The following is a 26236-nucleotide window of genomic DNA, read 5'->3' on the forward strand; positions in this document are numbered from 1 at the left end:
ATGTAAAGGCACTGCTAAACACTGATCTTTGTGATTGACGATCATTTGCAGCCGAGAAAACAAATGTAAAAGGATCCTTTGTGAAGCTATCAAAGGTTATATATGCCAAGTAATTTGACAAATCTATTTCACCTGGTATAGTAAAAATATTGTACTTCAATTAAATCTAGTGAAACAAGCTATAGAAAGAGTAGAATATAAGGGTTAAAATAAATAAAATCTATATAATCAGCCCGACCAACTACAGTCAAAATGGGAGAAGAATGTTGCTTAAAGAGTCACTGTGGTTTTTTTTTTTTTGCAGAAATCAATAGTCCAGGCGATTTTAAGAAACTTTGTAATTGGGTTTATTAGCCAAATCTGCCATTATCTGCATGTAAAAAGCCTTTTCCCAGGTCCCCCCCTCCTTCCTCTTTTTCATCCACTCTGAAAAATCTGAAAATTGTGACTTGTTGCAGGAGACGTACCCAGTCTGCTCTAGGGAGAGGGGAGGGGGGAGGAGGAAGGAGGGAGTTAGCCGGCAGCAGAAAGCAGATAACAGAGGATTACAGGCACGGAGCTGGGTGACAGCTGTAATCTGAGCTCAGACAGGTCACTGGTGATGGTCAGAACAGATAAGGAGTGAGGGATTTGTAGATTAACTCTTTGTTGTCCTGTTTTGGTCTTTTCTTTAGCTCTCTCCATAGGAGAACAATGAAGACAGGGGGGAGAGCTTCAAACTGCTTTTTCATGATAAAAATGCATTTTTCGGATAATAAACCCAAATACAAAGTTTCTTAAAATCGCCTGGACTATTGATTTCTGCAAAAAAAAAATTCACGACAGTGACACTTTAACCCCTAGACGACCCTGGACGTAGGGTTACGTCATGGAAGTCTGTCCCCAGACGACCCATGACGTAACCTTACGTCATGGGTGTTATTCCCGCTATGAAGCGCGCTCCGGAGCGGAGCGCGCTTCATAGGAGGTGGGGGCCGGCTGCAGTGAGCAGCCGGGACCTCACCGGCAATGACACGCTGCAGCGATCGCGCTGCCGCGTGTCATTAACCCCTTAAACGCCGCGATCGCGGCGCGACCCGCGGCGTTTAAGTGTAAGTGACAGGGGGAGTCCCCTGTCACTTACCGATCGGGACCCCTGCAGTGTGACTGCGGGGGTCCCGATCGGTAAAAACGGGCCGCCGGAGGTCTCTCACCTGCCTCCGTGCGGTCCGATCGGCGCTCTGGTCACTGAGCCTGCACAGGCAGGCTCAATGAGCAGAGCGCCGATAACACTGATCAATGCTATGCCTATGGCATAGCAATCATCAGTGTAGAAATCCAAGCAGTGAATGTAAAAGTCCCCCAAAGGGACTTCAAATGTGTAAAAAAAAAAAAGTTAAAAACACTAACACACTACCCCAAAACCCCTCCCCCAATAAAAGTCTAAATCACCCCCCTTTCCCATTATATAAATAAAACATATAAAAATAAATAAATAGATAAACATATAATATACCGTAGCGTGCGGAATTGTCCGATCTATTAAAATATAACAAGCGTCATTGCGAACGGTAAACGGCGTACACGAAAAGAGGGAAAAAAGTGCGCGGATTACCGATTTTATGTTACATTATATATATAAAAAAATTAATAAAAAGTGATCAAAACGTCCGATCTTCACAAATATGGTATTAATAAAAACTAGAGATCATGGCGGAAAAAATGACACCCCATACAGCCCCGTAGGTGAAAAAATAAAACCTTTATAAGCGTCACAATAGTCCCATTTTATTTATAATTAATTGCCAAAAAAAAAGGATTTCATTTAAAAAAAATATATAACATTAGAGAATCTGCGTAAACCTGCATATGGTTGTGTTCGTACTGACCTATAGAGTAATGGTATCATGTCGCTTTTACCATATAGTGCATTACGTAGACACAGGAACCCCCCAAACGTTACCATATTGCATTCTTTTTTGCGATTTCACCAATTTATATCTTCATAAATAATATATTTGGGATTCCATCATACATGTTATGGTAAAATGAATGACGCCATTACACAGTACAACTATTCCTGTAACAAATAAGCCCTTACATGGCCTGTAGATAAAAAACTGAAAGTGCTGGAGCTCTTAGAAGGGGAGGAGGGAAAAACGGAAACACTAAGATCAAAATTTGCGCGGTCCACTGGGTCATTTTGGGCCTGGTCCTCAAAGGGTTAAAGTAACTGTATCCTAGGGGACATAGCTATTGAATAGTAACAATGTCTCCTGTGAATCCCCAATAAAAGCATGCCCAAATACTGTACACAGGGCTGCTACCCAACCCATAGGTATACAGGAGCACCAGATGGCCAGAAGGCAGGGTTTACCTTTTCCACACAACAGATGGCTGGAGCATTTTTTGTCTATTATGACAGATGCTGAAGCAGTTTAACAGAAAACAAACAAAAACTTGCAGGTATTTTTACGCAATCGCTTTTCAAACAAGATACTTGCAGTCACGCACATACAGCGTTAAGACAGGGGTTGAAAAAGCAAGCAGGTGAGACAGCTGTGTCATAGGAAGATGGGCAGCAGCTGACGCCAGGCAAAGTGGAGACAAGTTGCAAGTGCTTGAGGAAGGTGGATGAGTAACAGACTAAAACACAAGTGCACCATAATGACCTTTCACTTTCTCAGTGTTCTTTTTCCAAGAAATAACTAGTTGTTTACATAGAAAATGATCTCAATTCAGAACTAATCTTATTACAGAAATCATCATTAGGCCCCCTTCACACGTCCGTGTCAGTTTTTACAGTCAGGAAATCCTGATCAGGAGGCCTCAAATGTCATCAGGAAAGTATCAGGATTTCCTGACAGTAATCCGTTTTTACCTTCAGGAAACCATCAGGAAAAACCTTCAGGATTTCCTGATGGAAGAAGTAAAAATAGGACATGATGGGAGATTTAGTTCTGCAAACTGGATGGCCACAGCTTGCAGAAGTACAACTCCCACCATGCCCGTCTGACAGGTCATGTCATGATTGGAGATGTAATTCTGCAAACTGGATGGTCACAGCTGGGTGAGGGGGCTGTCAACCTGAGGTCCGGGGGGGGGGGGGGTCGGGGGTCGTCGGGTGCCGCTGAACGAGGGGGCCGCCAACCTGAGGCAAGGGCAGGTGCGGCGGCAGCAGCAGGACCCGGTGCACACCAGGACGCGCGGCACCAGGGAGCTGGAGGACGGGGGAACCGGGTGCAGGGTGAGTTGTGGGGGAGAAAGGTATAGGCAGTGGGGGGTGCGTAGGCAGTCCTCCCACTAGGGGTGGGTCGGCCCGCCTCCAGTGCTTCTGCCTGGGCCTGTTGGTACAGTCACTTTAAATCTGACACATCATCTTTCAGTGCAGTTTCAATTAAGGCTTGTGCGTGTCCTTCAACCCCTTCACGTATAAACACATTCGCGACTGTCAGAGGGTTTTGATGCAGCGGTGTTGCAGTGTGATGGATAGCGATCGTGCCTAACCTGTCACTAACTGATCGGGACCCCTGAATCCTGTCGGATCGGCCATCTATGCATAGAGTCTGCTCTCAGGCAAGCTCTGTGCACCTATTGCCGATAACACTGATCTATGCCATGCCATGCAATGCAATGGCATAGCATAGATCAGTATATGCAATCTAACGATTGCATGTTTAACAGTAAAATATAAGTGTTTAAAAAAAAGTGTAATAAAAAAAAATTAAAAGTATTCCAAAAAACCCTTATAACCCCCACCCTGTCCCAAATAAAAGTTTAAAATACCTCCATGCCCATTATAAAAATAACATAAACAAACATTATATATTGTAGCGTGTGGAACTGTTTAATACATTAACCTCTTCACGTCAGCAATCTGTGTATACGTTCCTACTGCACATACCCCGTACAGTAGGAATGTGTATATATTATTTTATATATATATATATATTTCTGACACTGAAGGGCTTTGATGTGTGCAGGACTGTTGCAGGACAGTGGCCCCGGACATATCAGTGTCCCGGAAGACGAGGGTAATGAGAGGCAGCTGCGATCCCGCAGCTACCCACTTGCCTATTATAAAATACAAAATCAAAGCACGTAGAATAAGTCAGTGGCACTCACCAGGAATAGTTGCAAAATAAAAGAGAAACTTTATTCCATGACTGGTAACTGGGATGTGAAACAGGCAACAATGGTTTCACGTGCAAAGCTGACGCAACGCTTCCTCTCGGCCTCGAGGAAGTGTCCGTCAGCTGTGCACGCGAAACAATCGCGTGTTTGCTCCAGATCCCAGTTACCAATCATGGAATAAAGTTTCTCTTTTATTTTGCAACTGTTCCTGGTGAGTGCCACTGATTTATTCTACGTGCTTTGGTTTTAGAGAGACTTTGTTATAAGATGAGCACCCCCCAGGTGTTGCAGGACAACGTCCTCTCCGGCATTCCATGCTACCACCTGTCTGATATTGATTGCTATGGCTAGTAGTGTCGAGACTCCTAATTATATGCATAAAATACAAAATACCCACTTGCCTATTATAAAACGAAAAATATTTTAAAAAAATAAACGAACATATTGCATATCGTAGCGTCCGGAATTGTCTAATCTATAAAAATAAAACATTATGGTTCCCGCATGGTGAATGTCGTAAATGGGGGAGGGGGGGAACCAAGATTGCTGATTTTTTTTATTATATCGGGAAAAAAAAGTTAATAAAAAGCAATCAAAATTTTTCTGTTACACCAATATGACATTATTAAAAACTAGAGATCTTGGCGCAAAAAATGACACCTCAACCAGCCCTGTAGGTGAAAAATAAAAGCGCTATGGCTCTTAGAAGGCAAGGAGGAACATTGCATTATTTTGACCTGGACATCCGTGCATCAATGGGCTCAGGTCTTGAAGGGGTTAAAATATTACAATATTGTTCCCGCATAAACGGAAGGGGGGGGGGGGGGGGGAGAGAAGGGATAGCTGAAGGGGAGGGGGAAGAGCGGCGCCCCATAGAGATGAATGGGAAAATCTCCACACTGCAAACACAGGTGATATAATTAGCTGCATGTCTCCTGCAGTAAACGGCAGTTGGGAGCCTTAGCAAACCAATAGAATTACTGCTTTCACAGGGAGCTGGAATGTGAATGGTTGCTAGGGCAGCTGCCTCACAACAGATCCACAGAAATAACTGGTAGACCCCCTACTCCATCTATACAGTACATGTATACAGGAGCCCCTACTCCATCTATACAGTACATGTATATACAGGGCACTACAGGTATACAGGAGCCCCTACTCCATCTATACAGTACATGTATACAGGGCCCCCTACTCCATCTATACAGGTATACAGGGCAGTATTACCAGCTGCTGCTGCCCTAAGCACTAAACCTGAAGACGCCCCATCCTCACTCACCAATTAAGCATCAGGATAGGTAGGCAATAGCTCCAGACGTCACACCAGACCTGACCAATACCGCAATACTGTGACTGGATAACACTGCCATACCAGACCTGACCAATACCGCCATACTGTGACTGGATAACACCGCCATACCAGACCTGATCAATACCGCCATACTGTGACTGAATAACACTGCCATACCAGACCTGACCAATACCGCCTTACTGTAACTGGATAACACCGCCACACCAGACCTGACCAATACCGCCATACCGTGACTGGATAACACTGCCATACCAAACCTGACCAATACCGCTATACTGTGACTGGATAACACCGCCACACCAGACCTGACCAATACCGCTATACTGTGACTGAATAACACTGCCATACCAGACCTAACCAATACCGCTATACTGTGACTGGATAACACCGCCACACCAGACCTGACCAATACCGCTATACTGTGACTGAATAACACTGCCATACCAAACCTGACCAATATCGCTATACTGTGACTGGATAACACCGCCACACCAGACCTGACCCAATACCGACACATTGTGACTGAATAACACTGCCATACCAGACCTGACTAATACTGCCATACTGTGACTGGATAACACCGCTATACCAGACCTGACCAATACTGCCATACCCCCCCCCCCCCCCCCCCTCGAAAAGACACCAGATTTTCTGAACGGGAGGTTACTGCCCCTCTGCAAGGTGCTACCCTAGGCACCAGACCATGGGTGCCTAATGGTAAATACGACCCTGCAGGTATACAGGACACTACAGGTATACAGGACCTCCACCAACTATATACTACAGGTATACAGGACCCCAAAACTATACACTACAGGTATACAGGAACTCCAACAACTCTATACTACAAGTATACAGCACCTTTACCAACTCTATACTACAGGTATACAGGACCCCCAAACTTTACACTACAGGTATACAGGACCTCCACCAACTACATACTACAGGTATACAGGACCCCTGAACTATATACTACAGGTATACAAGACCTCCACCAACTATACATTACAGGTATCCAGGACCCCAAACTATAAACTGCAGGTATACAAAACCTCCACCAACTATACATTACAGGTATACAGCACCAACTATTTACTACAGGTATACAGGACCCGCGAACTATACACTACAGGTACACAGCCCCCCCCCCCAACTACACACTACAGGTACACAGCCCCCCCCCCCCAACTACACACTATAGGTATACAGCCCCCCCCCCCCCAACTATGCACTACAGATATGCGGGACCCCTAAAAACTATACACTGTAGGTATACAGAACCCCTCCAACTATGCACTACAGGTATACACTAATTCCACTGATGAAACAATACCTTTAGATTGGCCTCTTGGGCCCCTTAGAATAAATCTAATTAAGACACTGACACTTTATACCCGGGCAGCGCCGGGTACATTTTCTAGTGATACTAATAAAAACTACAGATCATGCCCCCCCCCCCCAAAAAAAAAAAAAAAAAAAAAAATCCCAATCAGCCCTGTAGGTGGAAAAATCAAAGTGATATGGCTATAAGAAGGCAAGGAGGAACATAATATTAATTTGACATCCTTGCATCAATGACCTTGATCATAAAAAGGGAATCTGTCAGCTCCCGGGCCCTACCTAAGATAGCTGCCAGTCCCCTTTTTAATATTGTACCTTTTGGTAATTTGTCCGTGCAGTGGATTATAGTGTTTAAAATAACCGCAATTGTTTGCCATTAAATGACGGCCCTCCACTCAATTTCTACACTGTGTGAACATAGCCTTTCTGTGTTTTCAATCCACTCCTCGTTTTGGCTGCAAAATACTGAGCAAAAATACCATGTGTGAATATAGCCTTAAAAATTATACAATAATGAGATAAAAAAAAAAAATAAGACCTATATTTCATTTCCATCAGGGGATTTGAACCAAAGGATGAACAGCTGGCAGGTCTCTAGATAAGTGAATTACCCCTAGACCCCAGCTCCCCCTAGACCCCAGCTCCAACACATTTAGGCTCAGAGATTCAACTATATCTGAGCGTTTCTTTTAGACAAACTGCCTACAAAGGACTGATCTGCAATCAGAGACACTGACTGACAGCTGAGCGAGCAGGAGGCCAGGCAGCAATGATCATTCATGAAGAGGGATCTAAAATCTGCAAAAAAAAACAAACAAACTTGGTTTAGGGTAAAAAAAAAAAAATCAGACAGTGATGAAGTAAGAGGTTTCAGTCACTCACACTATAGATGATGTTGTTGGTTGATCCCCCTGATACGACTATCTTAGGGTGTGTTCACACATACAGGATCCACAACAGATTGATGCTGTGTTCAGTTATTTAGTTACACTGATACCAGATGTGCATCATCAAATCTGCTGCGGATCCAATCGTGGCTGAGCAGCTGATGACCCGCTGGAGGGGGGCCGGCATGAAGATTATGTGATCGCACCGAGATGGCAGCCGGAGTTGACTGTGATATAAGTATACAGCATCACACTTCTGGGTCTAGCATTGGGGGGGGGCATTCACTTAAATAACACACATTACAAAGTTGTATAAACTTTGTAATGTGTGTTATTTAGTGAAATAATGCTTCACAATGCACTGGCCCTTTAATTATCCCTGATATCTGATGCGGATTCCTGTGTAGCCCCCTTTGGATGTGAAGGGTTAATGCATAGGATCTTTATGTGCAGGCTGTGCAGGCTTCCCTATCCATTGTCATTTCTGTAGGAAGTAGCAGTGAGATCCAGCAGCACTATTAGCATGGCAGATGCTTTAAGCTGTACCACTGAAATGAATGGGATCAGTTCAAATATGTGTTTCCCTCCCGAGCTTTTCTACTGTGACGGAGGGAAACACCGCCAGAACGCTGGATGAATGAAAACCCCGCCTTATCAGCCTTTTTTTTTTAATTTAGAGACATGCTTTACAGCAAGACCATGGACATAGCAGAAAAAAAAAGACGGTATGTCCCCTTGAGGTGAATGTGAAACATTACTGAGCATACTCTGACCTTTGAAGAGGTCATTCCACAGACAGCTGCTATTGTCTCCCCTGTCTACTGGTGTCACACGTCGCTGCACTGCTGTACAAATCACTTCACAGCAGCCTCATCTTATCACCATAGACACAACGGGAAGTCTAGTTTTAACCCCAGTGGTGAGAGTAAAAATTAACAAAAAGATTTCAAAATTTTATAATCTAGATTTTAAAAATGGAAAATAAGGGGGGGGGGGGGGGGTGAGTCACTAAAAATTCTTTAGAAATATGTTTAATAAATCACTTCCTATAATAGGTAATACAATTATTTCAAACATATTTCCAGAAACTCAAAATGAAGCTCACTCTGGGACATTCAGTTTAGCAGGGGTACACATCAGGATGGCTGCTTTGGTATGGGTGAGGAAAAATCTGGAAGGCAAGGATTTGGTTGGGGAGGAAGTAGAAACAATATATGGCATAATGAAGTCCAATACTTATTTCCACTAACAACCAAGGATCAAGGATGAAGCAAGAAACCTCCATTTACATGAAATAGCTCTAATGTAAAAAAAAATAAATAAATAAATAAATAAATAAATAAATAAATAAAATCCAGTCTCTGACTACAGGGGAAGCCGACAGTCTACATCCTCCTCCTGAAGATCATACAGCCAGGAGCAGCTCAGCATCCAAGCTCTACACAACTGACCTGCCTCTCACCCAGCGACACATTGGACAGCAATGGCCCAGGGTGAGGGGCTGCTTCCCCCATTGCTCAAGAAGTACAGGACAGTGAGAAGGTGCTGCTGGGCACCAGGGCCACAGAAAACTCAGCGGCCTGACAGGTGCCAGGGGACAGGAGAGGGAGGGCGCAGTGATTGAGTGCAGCAAAGCTATACACAGCACCAGGGTCGCCACAGTGTACATGGAGAAAACTGCCACAGTATATAAAGTGCAGTGCCACTGTATGTACAAAGTCTGTATATACTGTGCCAGTCTCTTCCATGTACATTGCAGGCCCTGGTGCTGTGCATGCAAAACACCACACTGGCAGCTCTCCTCTCCTTGCCTACAAGGGGAGGAAATGGGGGGGGGGGGGGGGGGGGGTACTGCTGAGAAGATCAGGGATAGGTATATGGTGGATTTAGCAAAAAAATAAAAAAATAAATACATCTATGAATTTTAAAAAATTAAAAAAGATGGAACCATTTAGTTAATGGGAGAATATATTAGTTGCACTATACTAATGCATGGTAACTTGGGCGGTTTTCTAATGTGTAACCTTACATGGCTCCAAACATTGTTTTTTTTCTCTTTAATTCTGGATCAGAAATCTGGCAAAACATCATATAACATAAAAAGGCAATATTCAAAAGAAAGGTTTAAAAGCAAAAAAAAGGAGCTCCTATGATCTGCAACTCAAAGTGCTTCTGGATTAATTTCTTCTGTTAGCTTAGTACCATGATGTACTGGTCCCCGGCCCGGCTGGTCAGCATCTGTCCTGCCCTTTGTCATTAACAACTCATAGCTGGCAGACAGGAAAAAAACTAAGGATGTTATTAAACTACAGAAAGTGAAAAGTAGAGCCAGGAAAGTTGGCATATGAAACAAATACACCAAAAAAAAAAAAAAAACAAATAATAGGTAATGATTAAATGGTATATCTACTCCCTGAATATCCTATGTAATCGCCGTACCAGACAGCATGACAATCACTATAGTCTATCTCGATGACAAATGGAAGGAACCATTTAGTAAGCCGCTCTGCCACCGCAGGATGATCAAAGACTGCTAAGGGCACACGTGTCATTCAGAAACCTGGTGCCGCTTGGTAAACACAGTGCATCTGGTGAGCCTGCCTCCATCTGTAGGTGAACATAGGATAGCAGTGCTGTCCCCACCCTCCACCATCTGTCCTCACAGGTAGTTTCAAAAGTGTTTGAGAGAAGGGGATGAAAGAGGTGATGAGGGTGTGGAAGACTACAGGCAGGACCTGAGGGACTGTGCCAACTGGCACTACTTCTAAGACACAATGCACTCCATCTCTTTAAAAACTAGTAACTGGAATGACACATTAAGATAGCATCCCTATCTACTGAAACATTGCTTGAAAGACTGTAATAGGGTTTAGCTTAATTGAAGGGATTGTCCAGCGAAAATCTTTTTCTTTCAAATCAACTTGTGTCAGAAAGTTATATACATTTGTAATTTACTTCTACTAAAATAATCTCAAGTCTGCCAATACTTATAAGCTGCTGTATGTCCTGCAGGAAGCGTTTTATTTTCAGTCTGACACAGTGCTCTCTGCTGACATCTCTGGCTGAGACAGGAACTGTCTAGGGCAGGAGTGGCTTTCTATGAGAATTCATAGAAAACCGAGACAAAGTTCCTGTCTCGGCCAGAGATATGTAAGCAGAGAGCACTGTGTCCGACTGAAAAGAAACATTTCCTGCATGACATACAGCAGCTAATAAGTATGGGAAGACTTAAGATTTTATTAATAGAAGCAAATTACAAATCTATATAACTTTCTGATATCAGTTGATTTAAAAGAAAGATCTCTGGATAACACCTTTAATGTGTGCATGACTTAACTTACATACATGCACATTCAGTGAGAATAAAACCACAAAAAGACCAAGACACCAGCAAAACATGAATATATTATATATATATATATATATACATATATATATATATATATATATATATATATATAAACATTCTGTTTGTCTATGCTGCACCCTATAAACAAATTCTCACACTTAGGACTTGGCCACACTAGCGTTTTTACATGAAACCGCTAATTTTTTGTAAACAGATAGCTAAAGACGGATTTGCTAACGGATGTGAATGGATGTAAACAGATAGCCAGAAATGTTAGTGTATTTGTTTATTTTAGTAAAATTAGCGGAAGCTTGCCATCCGTTTGCTTCCGTTGTCATCCGTTTGTAATTCCGTTCGTGTCAGTTTTTCACTGTTTTTCTTTCAGATCCTCCCCTTCCTTCCCAGAACAAATTCCTGTCTTCTCTCCCCTTCGGCGCATGCTCTGACTAGAAAACGGAATGGGAGGGAAACTTGAACAACAGACGCAAACTGATTAACCTTCCGTTTTGATCAGTCACCATTGACTATTATTAAAAAAAAAAATGGATTGCATCGATCCGTTTAAGTTCCATTTTTGAAAACGAAAAAAAAAAAAAATACTGCAAAACACAATTTTTTTGTCTGTTCATAAAAATGGAACTTGAACGGATTGCATGCATACAGAGCACTATTTGGTTAAACAGAGCACAATAAAATATCATCGAAACCTATGGGGATTATAATGGATTCGACAAATTCCGTTTCGCTTTCTTTAAAACGGAAAAGGATGACCGAATGGTGTCGGAAGGACAAACGCTAATGTGAACGTTGCCTTACATACACATATCTACCCGTGTTGGGGCTATGAAAATCTTTATGTTACACAAAAAAATGAATTTTTAACCAACACACTTATTTCACGCAAAGTTTATACATGCAAAAGACAGAACAAATAAAACCTCTCACTCTAAGGAGTAGTTAAAGGGGCATTCCCCCCCAAGAGCTAAAAAAATTAAATGCCCCCAAACCTAGCTGGTCTTACTCACCAAGTCCCCCTGGGTATTTTGAGCCGTCTCCCATCTTTCTAGCTGCTGCCGTTCCTGAGTTACAACCCTTTCTAAAAGCAGATCTATATCCAAGATAGGAAACTACATTTCCCATCATGCAATCCTTCTGCCTGATGATGGTGAAGTAGCAGAGCTGAGACAATGAAGGAGATGATGACGGTGTAGCAGAGCTGAGTTGGCGCTGACGGTGTAGCAGAGCTGAGTTGGCGCTGACTGTGTAGCAGAGCTGAGTTGGCGCTGACTGTGTAGCAGAGCTGAGTTGGCGCTGACTGTGTAGCAGAGCTGAGTTGGCGCTGACTGTGTAGCAGAGCTGAGTTGGCGCTGACTGTGTAGCAGAGCTGAGTTGGCGCTGACTGTGTAGCAGAGCTGAGTTGGCGCTGACTGTGTAGCAGAGCTGAGTTGGCGCTGACTGTGTAGCAGAGCTGAGTTGGCGCTGACTGTGTAGCAGAGCTGAGTTGGCGCTGACTGTGTAGCAGAGCTGAGTTGGCGCTGACTGTGTAGCAGAGCTGAGTTGGCGCTGACTGTGTAGCAGAGCTGAGTTGGCGCTGACGGTGTAGCAGAGCTGAGTTGGCGCTGACGGTGTAGCAGAGCTGAGTTGGCGCTGACGGTGTAGCAGAGCTGAGTTGGCGCTGACGGTGTAGCAGAGCTGAGTTGGCGCTGACGGTGTAGCAGAGCTGAGTTGGCGCTGACGGTGTAGCAGAGCTGAGTTGGCGCTGACGGTGTAGCAGAGCTGAGTTGGCGCTGACGGTGTAGCAGAGCTGAGTTGGCGCTGACGGTGTAGCAGAGCTGAGTTGGCGCTGACGGTGTAGCAGAGCTGAGTTGGCGCTGACGGTGTAGCAGAGCTGAGTTGGCGCTGACGGTGTAGCAGAGCTGAGTTGGCGCTGACGGTGTAGCAGAGCTGAGTTGGCGCTGACGGTGTAGCAGAGCTGAGTTGGCGCTGACGGTGTAGCAGAGCTGAGTTGGCGCTGACGGTGTAGCAGAGCTGAGTTGGCGCTGACGGTGTAGCAGAGCTGAGTTGGCGCTGACGGTGTAGCAGAGCTGAGTTGGCGCTGACGGTGTAGCAGAGCTGAGTTGGCGCTGACGGTGTAGCAGAGCTGAGTTGGCGCTGACGGTGTAGCAGAGCTGAGTTGGCGCTGACGGTGTAGCAGAGCTGAGTTGGCGCTGACGGTGTAGCAGAGCTGAGTTGGCGCTGACGGTGTAGCAGAGCTGAGTTGGCGCTGACGGTGTAGCAGAGCTGAGTTGGCGCTGACGGTGTAGCAGAGCTGAGTTGGCGCTGACGGTGTAGCAGAGCTGAGTTGGCGCTGACGGTGTAGCAGAGCTGAGTTGGCGCTGACGGTGTAGCAGAGCTGAGTTGGCGCTGACGGTGTAGCAGAGCTGAGTTGGCGCTGACGGTGTAGCAGAGCTGAGTTGGCGCTGACGGTGTAGCAGAGCTGAGTTGGCGCTGACGGTGTAGCAGAGCTGAGTTGGCGCTGACGGTGTAGCAGAGCTGAGTTGGCGCTGACGGTGTAGCAGAGCTGAGTTGGCGCTGACGGTGTAGCAGAGCTGAGTTGGCGCTGACGGTGTAGCAGAGCTGAGTTGGCGCTGACGGTGTAGCAGAGCTGAGTTGGCGCTGACGGTGTAGCAGAGCTGAGTTGGCGCTGACGGTGTAGCAGAGCTGAGTTGGCGCTGACGGTGTAGCAGAGCTGAGTTGGCGCTGACGGTGTAGCAGAGCTGAGTTGGCGCTGACGGTGTAGCAGAGCTGAGTTGGCGCTGACGGTGTAGCAGAGCTGAGTTGGCGCTGACGGTGTAGCAGAGCTGAGTTGGCGCTGACGGTGTAGCAGAGCTGAGTTGGCGCTGACGGTGTAGCAGAGCTGAGTTGGCGCTGACGGTGTAGCAGAGCTGAGTTGGCGCTGACGGTGTAGCAGAGCTGAGTTGGCGCTGACGGTGTAGCAGAGCTGAGTTGGCGCTGACGGTGTAGCAGAGCTGAGTTGGCGCTGACGGTGTAGCAGAGCTGAGTTGGCGCTGACGGTGTAGCAGAGCTGAGTTGGCGCTGACGGTGTAGCAGAGCTGAGTTGGCGCTGACGGTGTAGCAGAGCTGAGTTGGCGCTGACGGTGTAGCAGAGCTGAGTTGGCGCTGACGGTGTAGCAGAGCTGAGTTGGCGCTGACGGTGTAGCAGAGCTGAGTTGGCGCTGACGGTGTAGCAGAGCTGAGTTGGCGCTGACGGTGTAGCAGAGCTGAGTTGGCGCTGACGGTGTAGCAGAGCTGAGTTGGCGCTGACGGTGTAGCAGAGCTGAGTTGGCGCTGACGGTGTAGCAGAGCTGAGTTGGCGCTGACGGTGTAGCAGAGCTGAGTTGGCGCTGACGGTGTAGCAGAGCTGAGTTGGCGCTGACGGTGTAGCAGAGCTGAGTTGGCGCTGACGGTGTAGCAGAGCTGAGATGGCGCTGACGGTGTAGCAGAGCTGAGTTGGCGCTGACGGTGTAGCAGAGCTGAGTTGGCGCTGACGGTGTAGCAGAGCTGAGTTGGCGCTGACGGTGTAGCAGAGCTGAGTTGGCGCTGACGGTGTAGCAGAGCTGAGTTGGCGCTGACGGTGTAGCAGAGCTGAGTTGGCGCTGACGGTGTAGCAGAGCTGAGTTGGCGCTGACGGTGTAGCAGAGCTGAGTTGGCGCTGACGGTGTAGCAGAGCTGAGTTGGCGCTGACGGTGTAGCAGAGCTGAGTTGGCGCTGACGGTGTAGCAGAGCTGAGTTGGCGCTGACGGTGTAGCAGAGCTGAGTTGGCGCTGACGGTGTAGCAGAGCTGAGTTGGCGCTGACGGTGTAGCAGAGCTGAGTTGGCGCTGACGGTGTAGCAGAGCTGAGTTGGCGCTGACGGTGTAGCAGAGCTGAGTTGGCGCTGACGGTGTAGCAGAGCTGAGTTGGCGCTGACGGTGTAGCAGAGCTGAGTTGGCGCTGACGGTGTAGCAGTGCTGAGTTGGCGCTGACGGTGTAGCAGAGCTGAGTTGGCGCTGACGGTGTAGCAGAGCTGAGTTGGCGCTGACGGTGTAGCAGAGCTGAGTTGGCGCTGACGGTGTAGCAGAGCTGAGTTGGCGCTGACGGTGTAGCAGAGCTGAGTTGGCGCTGACGGTGTAGCAGAGCTGAGTTGGCGCTGACGGTGTAGCAGAGCTGAGTTGGCGCTGACGGTGTAGCAGAGCTGAGTTGGCGCTGACGGTGTAGCAGAGCTGAGTTGGCGCTGACGGTGTAGCAGAGCTGAGTTGGCGCTGACGGTGTAGCAGAGCTGAGTTGGCGCTGACGGTGTAGCAGAGCTGAGTTGGCGCTGACGGTGTAGCAGAGCTGAGTTGGCGCTGACGGTGTAGCAGAGCTGAGTTGGCGCTGACGGTGTAGCAGAGCTGAGTTGGCGCTGACGGTGTAGCAGAGCTGAGTTGGCGCTGACGGTGTAGCAGAGCTGAGTTGGCGCTGACGGTGTAGCAGAGCTGAGTTGGCGCTGACGGTGTAGCAGAGCTGAGTTGGCGCTGACGGTGTAGCAGAGCTGAGTTGGCCGTGACGGTGTAGCAGAGCTGAGTTGGCCGTGACGGTGTAGCAGAGCTGAGTTGGCCGTGACGGTGTAGCAGAGCTGAGTTGGCCGTGACGGTGTAGCAGAGCTGAGTTGGCCGTGACGGTGTAGCAGAGCTGAGTTGGCCGTGACGGTGTAGCAGAGCTGAGTTGGCCGTGACGGTGTAGCAGAGCTGAGTTGGCCGTGACGGTGTAGCAGAGCTGAGTTGGCCGTGACGGTGTAGCAGAGCTGAGTTGGCCGTGACGCGGCGATTGCGAGGAGAGGAGCTTGCCGCGGGCGATTGCGTGGTGGGGGGCGGAGCTAGTCGTGGGCGATTGCGGGGGCGGAGCTTGCCACGGGTAAGTGCGGAGGCTATGCTGCTGGAGAGTGAGGGATACCACGGGTGATGGGGGGGGAGGCGGTTGGTTGTGGGGCGGGGGGCTGTGTGCTCCGGGCGAGTGCTGCCGGGAGGCTCTGGACACAGGGGGTGAGCTCTGGGCTGGGGGTGACCGGGTGGCTGCTGTTAGAGAGGGAGACAGTCACAGCTGCGCTGATCACTGTCTCCCTCTGTAACAGCAGCCACCCTATCAGTGTTCTCAGTCACTTCACTGTGCTGGGACTGAGGACACGTGATGCCGACACGGAGGGTCAGGGCCAGGAGCAGGGAGCGTGTCGGAGTGGACTGAGGTCTGATTATTCTCTGCAATCCGTGGAGGTGAATGCAGCTGGATAACAGCAAAACTATGCAGAATCCATTATAACTTTATATTGGAAAGATGGAAAGCTACGGGTGGGCTGCGTATTAATGCAAAAATAATTTGGGGGGGAATACCCCTTTAAGTACTTTAGTCTGCATGGGTTCAGCAAGGGTTGGGAGTGCCATGAGAAATACAGTCCCCATAAATTATTTGTAACTATTAAAACTGAGGCAAACATAAATTTGGTTCACAAATTGTCAAAATCGCTCTATTCCCATGCTTATAGCGCTTTTATCCTTTGGTCTATGGGGCTGAGTAAGGTGTAATTTTTTGCGCCATGATGTGTTCTTTCTATCGGTCCCTTGATTGCGCATATGCAAATTTTTGATCGCTTTTTATTACAATTTTTCTGGATTTGATGCGACCAAAAATGCACAATTTTGCACTTTGGAATTGTTTTGCACCTACACAGTTTACCGTGAGGGATCATGAATTACTGTACATAAATTAATATTTCGGGCGATTGCGCACGCGGTGATAAACATGGTTTGTTTATTTATTTTTATTTATGGGAAAGGGGGGTGATTTGGACTTTTATTAGGGGAGGGGATTTTTTAATAATAAAAACACTTTATTCTTTTTTTTTTCTTTTTACATACACTAATTAGAAGCCCCCCTGGGGGACTTCTATATACACAGCACCATCAGATCGGTGCTCTAATTTAATGGTCTGCTGCAGACCATCTGAATAGATTACCGAGCCAGGATCAGCCTCACTCTGACGCGGAGCCCAGGCCGGCTCATTAGAACGGATCTCCCCTCCGGGGCGGGGAGATCCCCCACTAGACACCAGGGACAGGGGGCACAGATACTATACAAATGCAGCTGTCAGCTTTGACAGCTGCATTTGAATAGTTAATTAGCCGGCCGCGGCGGCTAATACTTGCGGTCCCTAGCTGCACATAGCATCCGGGGACCACGGGCAGCAGAGAGGGCTCACGCAGGGAGCCCTCTCTGATCCCCCTTAACGGCCGCATGACGGGCATACGTCGGTAAAGGGGTTAAAGAGTCACTGTCGTAAAAAAAAAAAAAAAAAAAAAATTGCAGTAATCGATAGTCCAGGCGATTTTAAGAAACTTTGTAATTGGGTTTATTAGCTGAAAAATGATTTTTTATCATGAAAAAGCAGCTTGAAGCTCTCCCCCTGTCTTCATTGTTTCCCTATGGAGAGAGGGAAATAAAATACCAAAACAGGACAACAGAGTTCATCTACAGTAACATCACCCTCTACCTCCTCTGACAGTCAGCACTGACTTCTGAATACGCTGTCACCCAGCTCAGTGTTTGTGTAATACTTTGTTCTCAGCTCTCTGCTGCAGGCTAACTCCTTCCTCCCTCCTCCCCTCTATATAGAACAGACAGGTTGTGCCTGATGCAACAAGTCACAATTTCCTGATATTTTGCAGTGGATGACAGAAAGAAGAGGAGGGGGACCTGGGAAAAGTCTTTTTAAATGCAGATAATGGCATATTTGCCTAATAAACCCAATGCAGATAATGGCATATTTGCCTAATAAACCCAATTACAAAGTTTCTTAAAACCACCTGGACTATTGATTTCTGCAAAAAAAAATTCACGACAGTGACTCTTAAACTTGCGGCATGAAGGGCAGGGGACCCATGGTACCCTTAATCTCTTAAAGGGGTACTCCAGCGTGGGGGCTATTTTTAACTCTGGCCGGAGAGGAGGTGGCTGAAAGAAAAGACGTCCACTCACCTCCCCGGTTCCAGCGGCGGCTCCCGCATCGTGGCGCTCCGGTGCTCGGTTCCCGGCCGCTTCCGGGTGTCTGACGCAGGCCCGAGACGTGACTTCTCATGTTCGCTCAGCCACTCAGTGAAGGAGGCGGGATCAGTTTCAAGTCCGCTCAGATCCCGCCTTCATCACAGAGTGGCTGAGAGGGCCACGTTTCGGGCCCACGTCAGACACCCGGAAGCGGCCAGGAAGCGGGCACCGGAGCGCCGCAATGCGGGACCCACCGCTGGAGCTGGGGAGGTGAGTGGACGTCTTTTCCCTCGGCCACCTCCTCCCCGGCCAGAGCTAAAAATAGCCCCCACGCTGGAGTACCCCTTTAAGAACCCATGACATACCGATGTGTCATGGAGGCGATCATTTTAGGAGCAATGTCGTACCGGTACACCATTAAAGTAATATAGCCCCCCCTTTCCGTATAAGTAGGTTTCAGCAACGTTAAGCTTATACTCTGGACATTTGATATCATACCGTATAAAGGATTTTGTGGTTGTCTCTCCCTCAAAAATGCATGTTATAGTTAGTGGACAGTGCCATAGGGGCAGGGCTTAACTGTATTAGTGCCCCCATATCTCCGCCCACATTGGCACTATAGGCCACGTCCCTCAGTGATTCCATTGTAATATAGGCCCCACCCCCTCCACAGCCATTTGAATGGGCCAACCTAGAGGCCTAGGCCCCTCCCCTTCCAGGTCGGCTCATTCTAATGGTTGCTGAGGGGGTGGGGCCCAGACACTGATGACATCAGAGGGGGTGGGGTTTAAGACTCCAATGTGGGAGAAGATATGGGGCACCAAGTACATTAAGCCCCACCTTTATGGCACTGCCTACCAACAATAACATGCATTTTTGAGGAGAGCGACAACCACGAAATCCTTTATACGGTAAGATCTGAAATGTCCGGAATAAAAGCTTAAGAAGGGTGCTGAGAACACCTTATATGGAAAGGGGGGACAATATCACTTTAAATCCAGGGGCTCTAGCACTAGCAGGTTTGCAGCCACCTAGGGGGTAACTGAGTAACCCCTTTACTGATACAGTGTTCTTTATCTATACAGAACACCCTTACCTGCCTTATTATTGGGTTATGGGAAAATTTGCTTTGATATGAGTGATTTGGATTACAAGCACATTCCCAGAACAATTTATGCAGACCATAAAAATGTATTCTGCCCACTACCCATGCCCAAAACAAATTATTCTGTATAACATAAGGGGCAGAAAGTTACATGTAATAATTTACAGTGATAATTTTGCCATGGGTCATGTCTGGTATTGCATGTCAGCCCACCCAAAGGGGTTGTCCACTTAACAGTATTAGTATTTACTAACAGCAGCTTCATGTGTACCTCAGAGCTAGAATCTGACTCCCCTCCTTCAGGCTTTGTAGTCCTTCTCTGTGGCGAGTCTGTCCATAAGACAGCTGAGCATGGAGTAGCATATTACTATGTCCACCCTCTGTATCAACCACTGAGCCTGTATATACCTATGTAGATACTGGGGTGGGACATGGTCACATGCTCCTCCATGCTAGCCATCTTATGGACAGAATCACCACAGAGCAGGACAGCATAGCCTGGAGGAGGGGAGGCTAATATTAGCTCTATGAGGTACACAGGAAGCTGCAGTCAGTAAGTGCTGTGAGCAGTTACTAATACTGTCCACTAAACGGTTATCAAGTGGCCAGCCCTTTTACACGGCCTTTAATTTTAACAAACTCACAAGGCAACCTACATCCCTATTCCCTATAAAAAGGGTTTCTTGAAGTTTGTCTGAAAAATCTGTAGCAATTTAAAGTACCAATAGATAAATTGGATGTTTTTGTATCACACTAAAAAAAAAGCATTATGCGACTTTCACTGGATACATATAATCTAGATCAGTTACATCACTAAACGTTTGGTTAGAAAACCCTGCATACAGAGGAAACACGGAAAATTGTGCAGAGCAAAGGAGGAACCACCTGTCTCAACCTTGGCTCTCCTTTTGACATCTAAAGCTATAAGTTGGGGGAGGGGGGGGAAGGGGGGGGGAGAGAAAAAAAAAAAAAAAAACACAGGGTACAAGAGTAATTTGTTTTTGTAAAGAAATAAGTCCCTTGTTTTGTAGTGTCTGAAGGAAGCTTATAAAAAGCAGAAAACCTGAACAAAAGGGAACAGATTGTTCAGGAAATCAGACATTTAGAGGTAACATTCATTTAGCTGAAAGCACTACTGGTCAGATTCTATAAAGACAATAGGTTCAATCTGTCTTTAAAAGAAAAATTAGATTTCCAATAACTTCTACACTTAGAAATGCTTTATGTAATAAGGCATAGTTACAAAGAGTGACAGCAGCAGATTGTTGCTAACGTTGTCTTTCAACATGTTGAAAGACGACATAAGACAACGATCAGCTGACATTGTGCATGACGGCTGATCGTTGCCTTTTATTACACAAAGTGATTATCGGCCAAATACAGACGATAATTGCTTGGTGTAATAGGGCCTTTGGTTGATGCTTTACTTGGTGAATATTTATTTAATTCTCTGTGCCTGAACTTAAAAAAAAAAAAAAATACATAAATGTTATATAGGGAGGAGATCCTTCCTGTAAGGTCTTTGATGCCCTGTAATGTGATCACAGGGTTCCGATGGGTTGCCATGCCATAGATAGATTTCCCCACAGTATGTGGATTTCCTAAAATCTCATGCACTTTGCAGTCACACAGTACACACTGAAATCTGCTGTGAAATAAAAGTAGTATCTGCCTCTTGTAAACAGAACTTTAATGTGGCTGTCAGTGAGACCCAATTTTTAGTTTCTTCTTTCTTATAAGCTAAAATTATTTTTTCTTCAGTGCTTAAAGTTTGCTTTCCCTCAAACACAGGTTGAACATTCAGAAATGAAAGTTTAAAATCATATCTGTTTCTTTAATAATCCTGCTAAAACAGGTTTCTACATGTTTTACTGGGCCTTACCCCAGGCTCAACCAGATTTACACTAGCAGTATGTTTATATCATTATCAGCCAGCTGCTGTATACAGCTCTCCTGCTTAACCCCTTCATTGTATCAAGGCAAAGACAGCAGAGACTGGAAAATACTGTGCACAGGGAGAAGCTCACAGGAAGGTGGGGTGGGGGGGGGGCAGTGGGTTGTTACAATTAGCCTAGTGTGAACCAAGCCTAAACACAAACTTATTGTTATGATCTTATTACATTGAACCCAGACTTTCATTTTAAAGGGGTATTCCCCCCAAGAGCCAAAAAAATAAAATGCTCCTAAACCTAGCTAGTCTTACTCACCAAGTCCCCCTGAGAATTTTGAGCCGTCTCCAGTCTTTCTAGCCGCTTCCGTTCTATAGTTACAAGTTTTTTAAAAAGCAGAACTATATCCAACATGGCGCCGGCCAGAAAACTACATCTCCCATCATGCATTGCACCTCCCTGATTGGTCCATGATGTAGCAGAGCTGAGTGAGTGACATAGTTCAGTTGAGTGAGTTGCATAGCAGAGCTGTAATAGTGACATATCAGAGCTGTAATAGTGACATAGCAGTGACATACAGTAGCAGTGTAATAGTGACATAGTAGAGCTGTAATAGTGACAGAGTTGTAATAGTGACATAGCAGTGCTGTAATAGTGACTCACTAGGCGCAGGTGAGCTGCTTTAATCGGGTGTGATGCGGGTGGCGGGAAGTTCAGTGAAGGGAGAGCCGCAAGTTGCATTGCGGGGGGGTGGCGGTGACGGCACTGGGTGAGATGGGGGGGAGGGATGTGTACCGCGGCCGTCCACAGTGTGAGATGAGGGGGCGGCGGCATGCTTTAATCAGGCGAGATGTGGGGGAGCCGCAAGTCGCGCTGTGGGGGGTGTGGGGTTAGATGGGGGGGCGCAGGTGAGCCGCGATTCGCACTGGGGAGTTGAGTTGCGGGGAGATGGAGTGACAGTGGGTGGCGGGTGAGAAGTGGCGGGCGCAGCTAGTGCGGACCGCGGCCGCCCGCCGGGTGAGATGAGTGAGCTGAGTGAAAGGTGGGCAGAACTACAACTCCCAGCATGCACGGAGAGAAGGCTGAGCATGCTGGGAGCTCTAGTTCTGCAAGGGGTTGCTGCACTACTGCCGCGTGAGACGCAGGGGCGTGAGCTCGGGGCGGGGGAATTGACGATCCGGGTGAGCTACGAGGGGGATACAGGGCGGGTGAGCTCCGGGGCAAGGGAGTGCACACAGAAGGGGAGGGGGGGCTGCTGTCAGAGAGGGAGACAGTGATCAGCAGCAGCTGTCTCTGTGTCCTCCCTCTCTTCAGTGTTCCGGGTTAGAAGCGCTAACCCGGCTCATTGAAGAGACTGAGGACACGTGATGCCGTCTCGGAGGGTGAGGGCCAGGAGCAGGGAGCGTGTCGGGTTGGACTGAGAGCTGGTGATTCTATGCATTCGGTGGGGGTGAATGTATCTAGATAACAGCAAAACTGTGCAGAATCCATAATAACGTTATATTGGAAAGATGAAAAGCTACGGGTGGGCAACGTATTAATACAAAAAAAATTTGGGGGGGGGGAGAAATACCCCTTTAAGCACAATGCATGCTAAGAGAAGGAGCTTCCCGGCCTGGTTGCGTGGTTTAAGACTGGGATCAAAAGTTTGAACCTGGGGCTAGGAGCAGTGTAGACAAGGGGGAAAGGTGGGTGATTGGCGAGTGCACCTATATGCTTTGTATTTAAATTTTTTATGGGATCAATGGATTTCCCCTATGAGAACACTATGTAACGTTCTTGGCTCCCCATCAGCCAATCAGTGCTGCCGTGAACAGATTGGCTGATGAGGAGCCGGGCGCCTTACTCACACCCGCATAACCTGCTCAGCGCTGGGGCTGCAGGTGGCCAGGAAGGAGGGGGGTGGGGGTTGGGGATTAAAGGGGCCAGGTCCCATAGAGGCAGTGGATTCGCTGCGTGGATGGGACCCATTTAGCTTCACACTACAGGATCTGCAGCGGATTTCGCTGCAAACTCACAGCGTGAAATCTGCTGCGGATTCGGTATGTGTGAAGATACTCTTAAAGGGGTTGTCTGAGGGTCCATTTACACAGAAAGATTATCTGACAGATTAATCTGCCAAAGATTTGAAGCCAAAGCCAGCAATGGATTTGAAAAGAGAAGAAATTTCAGGCTTTGCTTTATGACCTGATCTCTGTTTATACTTTGTTCCTGGCTTTGGCTTCAAATCTTTGGCAGATAATCTGTCAGATATTCTCTGTGTAAACCCTGAGACTTTTCATTAAACTATCATTGCATTGACTTCTGTGGGTGTTTTATGTTATATATACACTTATTATTTTTAGCCTTTCTTGTGTTTTCAGGATCAGTCACACGACCAACCTACCTGTGATTTGTTTACCTTCTGTGATGTCATGTTCAGTATCTGTTTCCTGTTTGTTCCACTGAACATGATCACAGGTGGAGTCATCACGTGGGTGGGGAAGGTGTCCCTCCCATAGGCAATTCCACATTGATTTTAGCCCTAAGTTTATTTTGGCATTCAATAGAAGCTGTAAGGGCAGCAGACCTGGAGAAGAACAAGGGTTGATAGCTACCTTGTGGGTGGCACAGTGGTTAGTCTTGTTGTCTTGTAGTGTTTGGGGAGAGCAGGGGCTAATAACCATGTCATGCTGCCCCTTTTACTACAGCTTCTACCGAGCAGCAATATAAGCCCCACCCACAAAGGCAGGGCTAAATGTGGAATTCCAGCCAGTCCATGGTAGGGACACCTAATGACTCCACCTGTGATCACGTTCAGTGGAAGGAACAGAAAACAGATAATGAACGTGACACCAAAAAAGTAAAGAAATAGGATAGCTAGCTTATTGGCTTTGTCCAGCCCTGTTATAAATTCTCTACATGGCAAACACTATGTGGAGAGTTTATAAGACCAGCATCTAACACACTTAAAGCGAACGTACCATCAGGTGCTACGGTCTTTTTTTGACCCGCAGCCTGGTTTCCGTGCACAGAGCCGATTACAGAGCACCAGCCCAGGCTGAGGCACTGGAGGTGGGCCATCCTGTCCCCAGCAGGAGGAAACCCTGCCCCTTTGTGACACAGCTCTATTAGAAGCAAATGGAACCACATCAGAGAGGCGGGGGTTTCCTCCCACTGGGGACGGGATGGCCCGAGTCCAGTGCTTCAGCCAGTGCAGGTGCTCAGCAACAGACTGGCGCTGAGTGCTGGAACTGGGCCTAAGTTCAAAAAGGACCATGGCACGGGCTTCCCCGCACAGTCACCGTTCTATTCATATGTGACACTTAAAGCAAAGCCTGTGGTAAATTCAGTTTATGAGAAAGCGCCAGACAAGCCTCATAATAAATTTGTCGCATCTCATGCACTGGAGTAGTCCACACCAGCCAACTCGAGTGGTCCATGCTAATTAAGGCCTATGCTAATTAAGGCCTAAACCTACAGGATGACCCACTAAAGCCTGTACACTTTCTATAAAAGTGGCATAAAGGGCAACGAAAAACAAAAATGTCACTTTTTACAAAGCTGTTGCTTATGTAAAAATGTGCAGCTTATGTATGCGAAATAAATGGCAAATAGCCATGATAAGTTCCCCCTATGTTTATGAAGGGGTTTTACTTACCTTTCATGCACAGTCAATGCAATCCTAAAGGAAGTTCAAACAAAAGTTGTTTTATAAAGTTGGCTTTATCTTAACACAACAAGCTCTCAAAGTCTCTCAGCATTAAAAAAAAAAAAAAAAAAAAAAAAAACTAAAAACAAAAAACAGCAACATTTCTAAGGCTGCTTTGATAGAACAAATCCATTTAGACTTTGTTACCACTATGACAGAAGGGGAGCTAAACAAATGATGACAAAAAGGACATGATAAAACAAAGAAAAAAAAACCTCTGGCTGCTCCCGGAAAATGCATTTTGGCAAAGCGTCTTCTGTATGTTATTTAGTAGGTTCTTGTGGAAGTTCTTTCTATTATGCGAGAGATAAAAGATGCAGTCTGGAACAGCGAGTTCTCAGCTATTATATCAATACTAATGTACACTGCACCATCTACTTGCTCCCACTCTTTTAAAACCTCAACAGCTGGACACAATCTCCACAAAGTCGGCAAGTGCACAAGGCTGGCACTTCATGCAAGCACTTATAAACAACACAATAGCTCATATCTTAAGAGCTTTAATAACTTTCCATTTTCTAATATTCAAGCTGAAAGCCACTGGGGTTACTGGGATACAAAGTTATATCAATAGGAGACCTTTTAAGGCTTGCTTTGGTAAAGATATCATATGCTGCCACTCCATATAGGTTTTAATGGAAGACTTTTTTCATCAAACTTAAATGTCATTGTCGTAAAAGGGTCCGAGCAGTGATCAAATTCAAGGACAGTGAGATACTAACAATCTAGATTATTCCAACACACACACACAAGTGATTCTTGATGATGTGCTTTAACAGCAGACAATACACACTAGCAGCATACAAATGTGAAGTAGTTTAGTGCATTATCAAGTAGGCAATATTACATTGTGCTTTCTTGGTTTGCCTCTAAAACATTTTATAGAAACATAATTATTAAACGTTAATAGAGTTTTGGCTTTTATATATCAAACAGGAAATCCAAGAAAATATGGACAACCTTAAGTCACTAAAATACCACCCAGACTTTATCTACTGTACAAAGATGATCTCTCTGTGCAGACAATAAAGCATGAGTCCACAGACTGATTTGGTTAGTGGAGTCAAAAGCAAATTTTAAAAATACCGGCACTCTCTAACATGTATCATATCTAATGCATGCACAACAAGCACATTTCCTATAATATCCTCAAAAAGGATTTGTCTGATTACTAATCCAACACAAGCACTCCCCCGTATACAACAGATTTTGGAACGCTTCGGCTCACTTAAAAATTTAAAGTGAACTATAGCTAATTCGAAATACTAAATGTATCCGTACCACACTCACAACCAGCTGCCTTACAATCCTCATCCCCCTTTCACTGCCAGAAAAGCCAAAAAGTATTTAGAGATTAAAGGGGTTGTCCGGCGCTAAAAAATTATTCACAGAATAACACACAGACATAACATTCACAGACATAACATACATTACAAAGTTGTATAACTTTGTAATGTGTGTTATTCTGTGAATAATTTTTTAGCGCCGGACAACCCCTTTAATTTACCCAAAGACTTA

At 46.3% G+C, this 26236-nt stretch overlaps 1 protein-coding gene across 1 annotated transcript in view; it reads right to left on the reverse strand.

Annotated features, from left to right (window-relative positions):
- CDKAL1 (CDK5 regulatory subunit associated protein 1 like 1) overlaps positions 1–26236 on the reverse strand; it is a 679847-nt gene that overhangs the window by 543482 nt on the left and 110129 nt on the right. The window lies entirely within an intron of this gene.

Source organism: Dendropsophus ebraccatus, chromosome 2, assembly GCF_027789765.1.
Source record: "Dendropsophus ebraccatus isolate aDenEbr1 chromosome 2, aDenEbr1.pat, whole genome shotgun sequence".
Taxonomy (NCBI): domain Eukaryota; kingdom Metazoa; phylum Chordata; class Amphibia; order Anura; family Hylidae; genus Dendropsophus; species Dendropsophus ebraccatus.